A 6,450-nucleotide genomic window follows, 5' to 3' on the forward strand; every position below is an offset into this window, starting at 1 on the left:
GCTGCTGCAAGAAATCAGCGTGAATGCTTCAGGGGCTGGGTCATGGCCAACATGAGCCCCACACCGAAGGAGGGTGGGGGTGTTTAATGCGAACTAGGGGTCTCGCACAATGCGAACTACAGGTAGTGCTGCAGGGCCCACACCCTTTTACTTGCCTTACAGAGCAGCTCTGGAGCTGTTACAGTGCCCAGCTGCTGCAAGAAATCAGCTTGAATGCTTCAGGGGCTGGGGCATAGCCAACATGAGCCCCACACCGACGGAGGGTGGAGGTGTTTAATGCAAACTAGGGGTCATCCAAGTGCCGCAAAAGGCCGCCATGCCCTGCACGCCCCTTTTCTCTTTTCATATGCAGACGAGGGTTGAAGCCAACTTTGACCCACTGCTTGGATGACATCGCCATATGCAAATCCATCTGCTGCAGGCCTTCCCCCAGGAATGCTTGCACTAGTTGTTGCATTTGGTTTGTTGTTTGGGGGTGCTTCAGTATTAGGCAGCCTTCTGCCCTCCCATGTTCATCTGAAAATATGTGTTCTCCCTGCAGTTGTTGTCCCCAGATGAGAGTTCCCTTGTGCTGCCTCAGTTGAATCTCCTTTACTTGACAGAGATGTGCCTGAGCAGCGGCCCTCCCCAGCCCTATCCCAAATCATACTTATTTTGCATAGGAGATACCATGGTCATGAAGACTGTTCTCCCAGGGTGCGGTTCATTCATTGCATTCTGGGTATGCTGACCCCTGTGATTTCCCCAAATGTGGGAAACTCGACTGCATTATTTAATGCGAACTAGGGGTCATCCAAGCACCGCAAAAGGCCGCCATGCCCTGCATACCCCTTTTCTCTTTTCATAAGCAGATGAGGTTTGAAGCCAACTTTGGCCCACTGCTTGGATGACATCACTTGCTGCCTTTCCAATGAAGCAAGTTTAATTTAATAATAGGTGAAAAACCATCCCTACAAAGGTGTTAATCAGATACTTGGCTTTGTGGACACTTTTCAGAGCACAAATTTGTTAGCATAAAAATAAAGCCAGAAAATGAAGAGCTGTTTAATCACTCAATTGGATTTTTCTGCCAGCATATTTCTTTTTCTCTGCAACCCACTGCTAAATTGTGCTTCGTGGCTGTTTTTTTCATAAAATCACTTAATCAAATCTAACTCTGATTACATCAGAGAAGGCCAGGTACCCTACACCATAAGAGGTGGTTTGAAATTTTTACTTGTCTACTTAAAGATCACCAAAATCTGATAACGAGGTCAATTACGTCCCTAGGTGGGATTGAACCACCAACCTTTTGGTTAACAACTGAACACGCTAACTGTTTGCGCCTCAGAGACACTTTGCAAAAGTACATACTGACAAAGGTTAATAAGCATTCATCTAGAACGTTTCCTAGAAAAACTTTAAAAAGTCAATAATCTGGAGAGTTTTTGTAAGATGTTCCTTCCATCAACCAATGAAGAAACACATTGGTACTTTCCCATGATGAGTGAGTGCTTCAGGATCTCTTGCACTTACATGTGCAGCAAAGGACTACAATGGAAGCATGCTGGGCCTATAACCCAGAGGTAGGCAGATTGCAACTGTCCTCTGCTATATGCATTTTTTTTGTTAATTAAAGTAATCCAAAACTGGGATTGATATTTTGGCTCTTTTATTTTTACTTAAAGTACAATAACTTTTACTGTTTTAATTTGTTTTAATAGTATATTGACAGTATTGTTTTCTTTCAAAAATCCACTTAATTTTCTTTACCCTATTATTAAAATGGTAATTGACAAAAACAAACTACATTGTCACCAGAAGAGCAATACAAAATGTACAAGTGATATATTAAAATCATCTTTTCAGCTTGAATTTCAATGATGCATTGAGGTAACGATTTTGTGAGAAACATCTTCACCCTTAAATAAAGATTTTCTTAATTCCCTACCTGTGTGCTAATTAGATATCACCTTGTTTTCACATTAAACAGACTTTCACATGAGAAAGCAGCAAGGATGCAGTGGCGTTAATGTTTCCTGGTGTCAACCTGTATTATTTCAGTAGACATTGAAATGAGGATGCATCTTGCTGCCTTTCCAATGAAGCAAGTTTAATTTAGTAATAGGTTAAAAACCATCCCTACAAAGGTGTTAATCAGAGACTTGGCTTTGTGGACACTTTTCAGAGAACAAATTTGTTAGCATAAAAATAAAGCCAGAAAATGAAGAGCTGTTTAATCACTCAATTGGATTTTTCTGCCAGCATTTTTCTTTTTCTCTGCAACCCACTGCTAAATTGTGCTTCCTAGCTGTTTTTTTTATAAAATCACTTAATCAAATCTAACTCTGATTACATCAGAGAAGGCCAGGTACCCTACACCATAAGAGGGGGTTTGAAATTTTGACTTGTCTACTTAAAGATCACCGAAATCTGATAACAAGGTCAATTACGTCCCTGGGTGGGATTGAACCACCAACCTTTTGGTTAATAGCCTTATACACTAACTGATTGCGCCACAGCGACACTTTTCAAAAGTACATACTGACAAAGGCTAATAAGCATTCATCTAGAACGTTTCCTAGAAACATTTTAAAAAGTCAATAATGTGGAGAGTTTTTGTAAGATGTTTCTTCCATCAACCAATGAAGAAACACATTGGTACTTTCCTATGATGAGTGAGTGCTTCAGGATCTCTTGCACTTACATGTGCAGCAGAGTACTGTAATGGAAGCATGCTGGGTCCATAACCCAGAGGTAGGCAGATTGAAACTATCCTCTGCTATATGCATTGTTTTTATTAATTAAAGTAATCCAAAACTGGGATTGATATTTTTGCTCTTTTATTTTTACTTAAAGTACAATAACTTTTACCATTTTAATTTGTTTTAATAGTATATTGACAGTATTGTTTTCTTTCAAAAATCCAATTAATTTTCTTTACCCGATTATTAAAATGGTAATTGACAAAAACAATCTACATTGTCACCAGAAGAGCAGTACAAAATGTACAAGTGATATATTAAAATCATCTTTCCAGCTTGAATTTCAATGATGCCTTGGTGCAACAATTTTGTGAGAAACATCTTCACCCATAAAGAAAGATTTTCTTAATTCCTTACCTGTGTGCTGATTAGATATCACCTTGTTTTCACATTAAACAGACTTCCCCATGAGGAAGCAGCAAGGATGCAGTGACGTTTATGTTTCCTGGTGTCAACCTGTATTATTTCAGTAGACATTGAAATGAGGATGCATCTTGCTGCCTTTCCAATGAAGCAAGTTTAATTCAGTAATAGGTGAAAAACCATTCCTACAAAGGTGTTAATCAGAGACTTGGCTTTGTGGACACTTTTCAGAGAGCAAATTTGTTAGCATAAACATAAAATCAGAAAATAAAGAGCTGTTTAATCACTCAATTGGACTTTTCTGCCAGCATAATTTTTTTTCTCTGCAACCCACTGCTAAATTGTGCTTCCTAGCTGTTTTTTATAAAATCACTTAATCAAATCTAATTCTGATTACATCAGAGAAGGCCGGGTACCCTACACCATAAGAGGGGGTTTGAAATTTTGACTTGTCTACTTAAAGATCACCAAAATCTGATAACAAGGTCTATTACGTCCCTGGGTGGGATTGAATCACCAACCTTTAGGTTAATAGCCATACACACTAACTGATTGCGCCACAGCGACACTTTGCAAAAGTACATACTGACAAAGGCTAATAAGCATTCATCTAGAACGTTTCCTAGAAAAACTTTAAAAAGTCAATAATCTGGAGAATTTTTGTAAGAAACACATTGGTACATTCCCATGATGAGTGAGTGCTTCAGGATCTCTTGCACTTACATGGGCTATTAACCAAAAGGTTCCCACCCAGTGATGTAATTGACCTTGTGATCAGATTTTGGTGATCTTTAAGTAGACAAGTCAAAATTTCAAACCCCCTCTTATGGTGTAGGGTACCTGGCCTTCTCTGACGTAATCAGAGTTAGATTTAATTAAGGTGCACAAGGGAATAGAAGGGAGCGGTTTAAGAAAAGAGAAGTGGAAACAGACAGCAAACTAGGCTGGAGAGAGACCTGAGACAAAGAGATCTGAATTATACGAGAGCCGACCAGGGGAAACACAAATTATGCAGTCAAGTTTCCCACATTTGGGGAAATCGCAGGAGCAGCACACCCAGAGTGCAATGGGTGAGCCTTTCCCTGGGAGAAGCACCTTCCTGATCATAGTATCTCACCTGGCAGGTAAGTAGGAGTTGGGCTAGTGCTGGGGAGGGTCGCTGCTCGGGTACCCCCCTGTCAAGTGAAGGAGATCCAACTGAGGCAGCACAAGGGAACTCTCGAAAGAAGATCAAGGCTAGAGGAAGATCTGAGACAAAGAAATCTGACTTTTACCAGAGCTGACCAGAGGAAAGCACAAACACAGTACCCCACTACCACCAGGAAACATTAACGCCACTGCATCCTTGCTGCTTTCTCATGTGGAAGTCTATTTAATGTGAAAACAAGGTGATATCTAATTAGCACACAGAAAAGAAAATTAAGTGAATTTTTGAAAGAAAACAATACTGTCAATATACTATTAAAACAAATTAAAATGGTAAAAGTTATTGTACTTTAAGTAAAAATAAAAGAGCAAAAATATCAATCCCAGTTTTGGATTACTTTAATTAACAAAAAAAATGCATATAGCAGAGGATAGTTTCAATCTTTCTACCTCTGGGTTATGGGCCCAGCATGCTTCCATTGCAGTACTCTGCTGCACATGTAAGTGCAAGAGATCCTGAAGCACTCACTCATCATGGGAAAGTACCAATGTGTTTCTTCATTGGTTGATGGCAGAAACATCTTACAAAAACACTCCAGATTATTGACTTTTTAAAGTTTTTCTAGGAAACGTTCTAGATGATTGTTTATTAGCCTTTGTCAGTATGTAATTTTGCAAAGTGTCGCTGTGGCGCAATCAGTTAGTGTGTATGGCTATTAACCAAAAGGTTGGTGGTTCAATCCCACCCAGGGATGTAATTGACTTTGTTATCAGATTTTGGTGATCTTTAAGTAGACAAGTCAAAATTTCAAACCCCCTGTTATGGTGTTAGGTATTTAGACTTCTCTGATGTAATCAGAGTTAGATTTGATTCAGTGATTTTATAAAAACAGCTAGGAAGCACAATTTAGCAGTGGGTTGCAGAGAAAAAGAAATATGCTGGCAAAAAAATCCAATTGAGTGATTAAACAGCTCTTGGATGGTTTTTCACCTATTACTAAATTAAACTTGCTTCATTGGAAAGGCAGCAAGATGCATCCTCATTTCAATATCTACTGAAATAATACAGGTTGACACCAGGAAACATTAACGCCACTGCATCCTTGCTGCTTTCTCATGTGGAAGTCTGTTTAATGTGAAAACAAGGTGATATCTAATTAGCACACAGGTAAGGAATTAAGAAAATCTTTATTAAAGGGTGAAGATGTTTCTCACAAAATCGTTGCCCCAATGCATCATTGAAATTCAAGCTGGAAAGATGATTTTAATATATCACTTGTACATTTTGTATTGCTCTTCTGGTGACAATGTAGTTTGTTTTTGTCAATTACCATTTTAATAATCGGGTAAAGAAAATTAATTGGATTTTTGAAAGAAAACAATACTGTCAATATACTATTAAAACAAATTAAAATGGTAAAAGTTATTGTACTTTAAGTAAAAATAAAAGAGCAAAAATATCAATCCCAGTTTTGGATTACTTTAATTAACAAAAAAAAATGCATATAGCAGAGGATAGTTTCAATCTGCCTACCTCTGGGTTATGGACCCAGCATGCTTCCATTACAGTACTCTGCTGCACATGTAAGTGCAAGAGGTCCTGAAGCACTCACTTATCATGGGAAAGTTCCAATGTGTTTCTTCATTGGTTGATGGAAGAAACATCTTACAAAAACTCTCCACATTATTGACTTTTTAAAATGTTTCTAGGAAACGTTCTAGATGAATGCTTATTAGCATTTGTCAGTATGTACTTTTGCAAAGTGTCGCTGTGGCGCAATCAGTCTGTGTGTATGGTTATTAACCAAAAGGTTGGTGGTTCAATCCCACCCAGGGACGTAATTGACCTTGTTATCAGATTTTGGTGATCTTTAAGTAGACAAGTCAAAATTTCAAACCCCCTGTTATGGTGTAGGGTACCTGGCCTTCTCTGATGTAATCAGAGTTAGATTTGATTCAGTGATTTTATAAAAACAGCTAGGAAGCACAATTTAGCAGTGAGTTGCAGAGAAAAAGAAATATGCTGGCAAAAAAATCCAATTGAGTGATTAAACAGCTCTTCATTTTCTGGCTTTATTTTTATGCTAACAAATTTGTTCTCTGAAAAGTGTCCACAAAGCCAAGTCTCTGATTAACACCTTTGTAGGGATGGTTTTTCACCTATTACTAAATTAAACTTGCTTCATTGGAAAGGCAG

General features: G+C 38.4%; 1 non-coding gene and 1 pseudogene across 1 annotated transcript; one reads left to right on the forward strand and one right to left on the reverse strand.

Annotated features, from left to right (window-relative positions):
• The first annotated feature begins 645 nt into the window (after positions 1-645).
• LOC134995909 (U1 spliceosomal RNA) lies at positions 646-824 on the forward strand (annotated as a pseudogene).
• Positions 825-4,076: 3,252 nt separating this feature from the next.
• On the reverse strand, positions 4,077-4,239 carry LOC134996421 (U1 spliceosomal RNA). The gene has a single exon (XR_010199119.1). It is a non-coding gene; the product is annotated as a U1 spliceosomal RNA (small nuclear RNA).
• Positions 4,240-6,450: the final 2,211 nt, after the last annotated feature.

Source organism: Pseudophryne corroboree, unplaced genomic scaffold (assembly GCF_028390025.1).
Source record: "Pseudophryne corroboree isolate aPseCor3 unplaced genomic scaffold, aPseCor3.hap2 scaffold_142, whole genome shotgun sequence".
NCBI classification, from domain to species: domain Eukaryota; kingdom Metazoa; phylum Chordata; class Amphibia; order Anura; family Myobatrachidae; genus Pseudophryne; species Pseudophryne corroboree.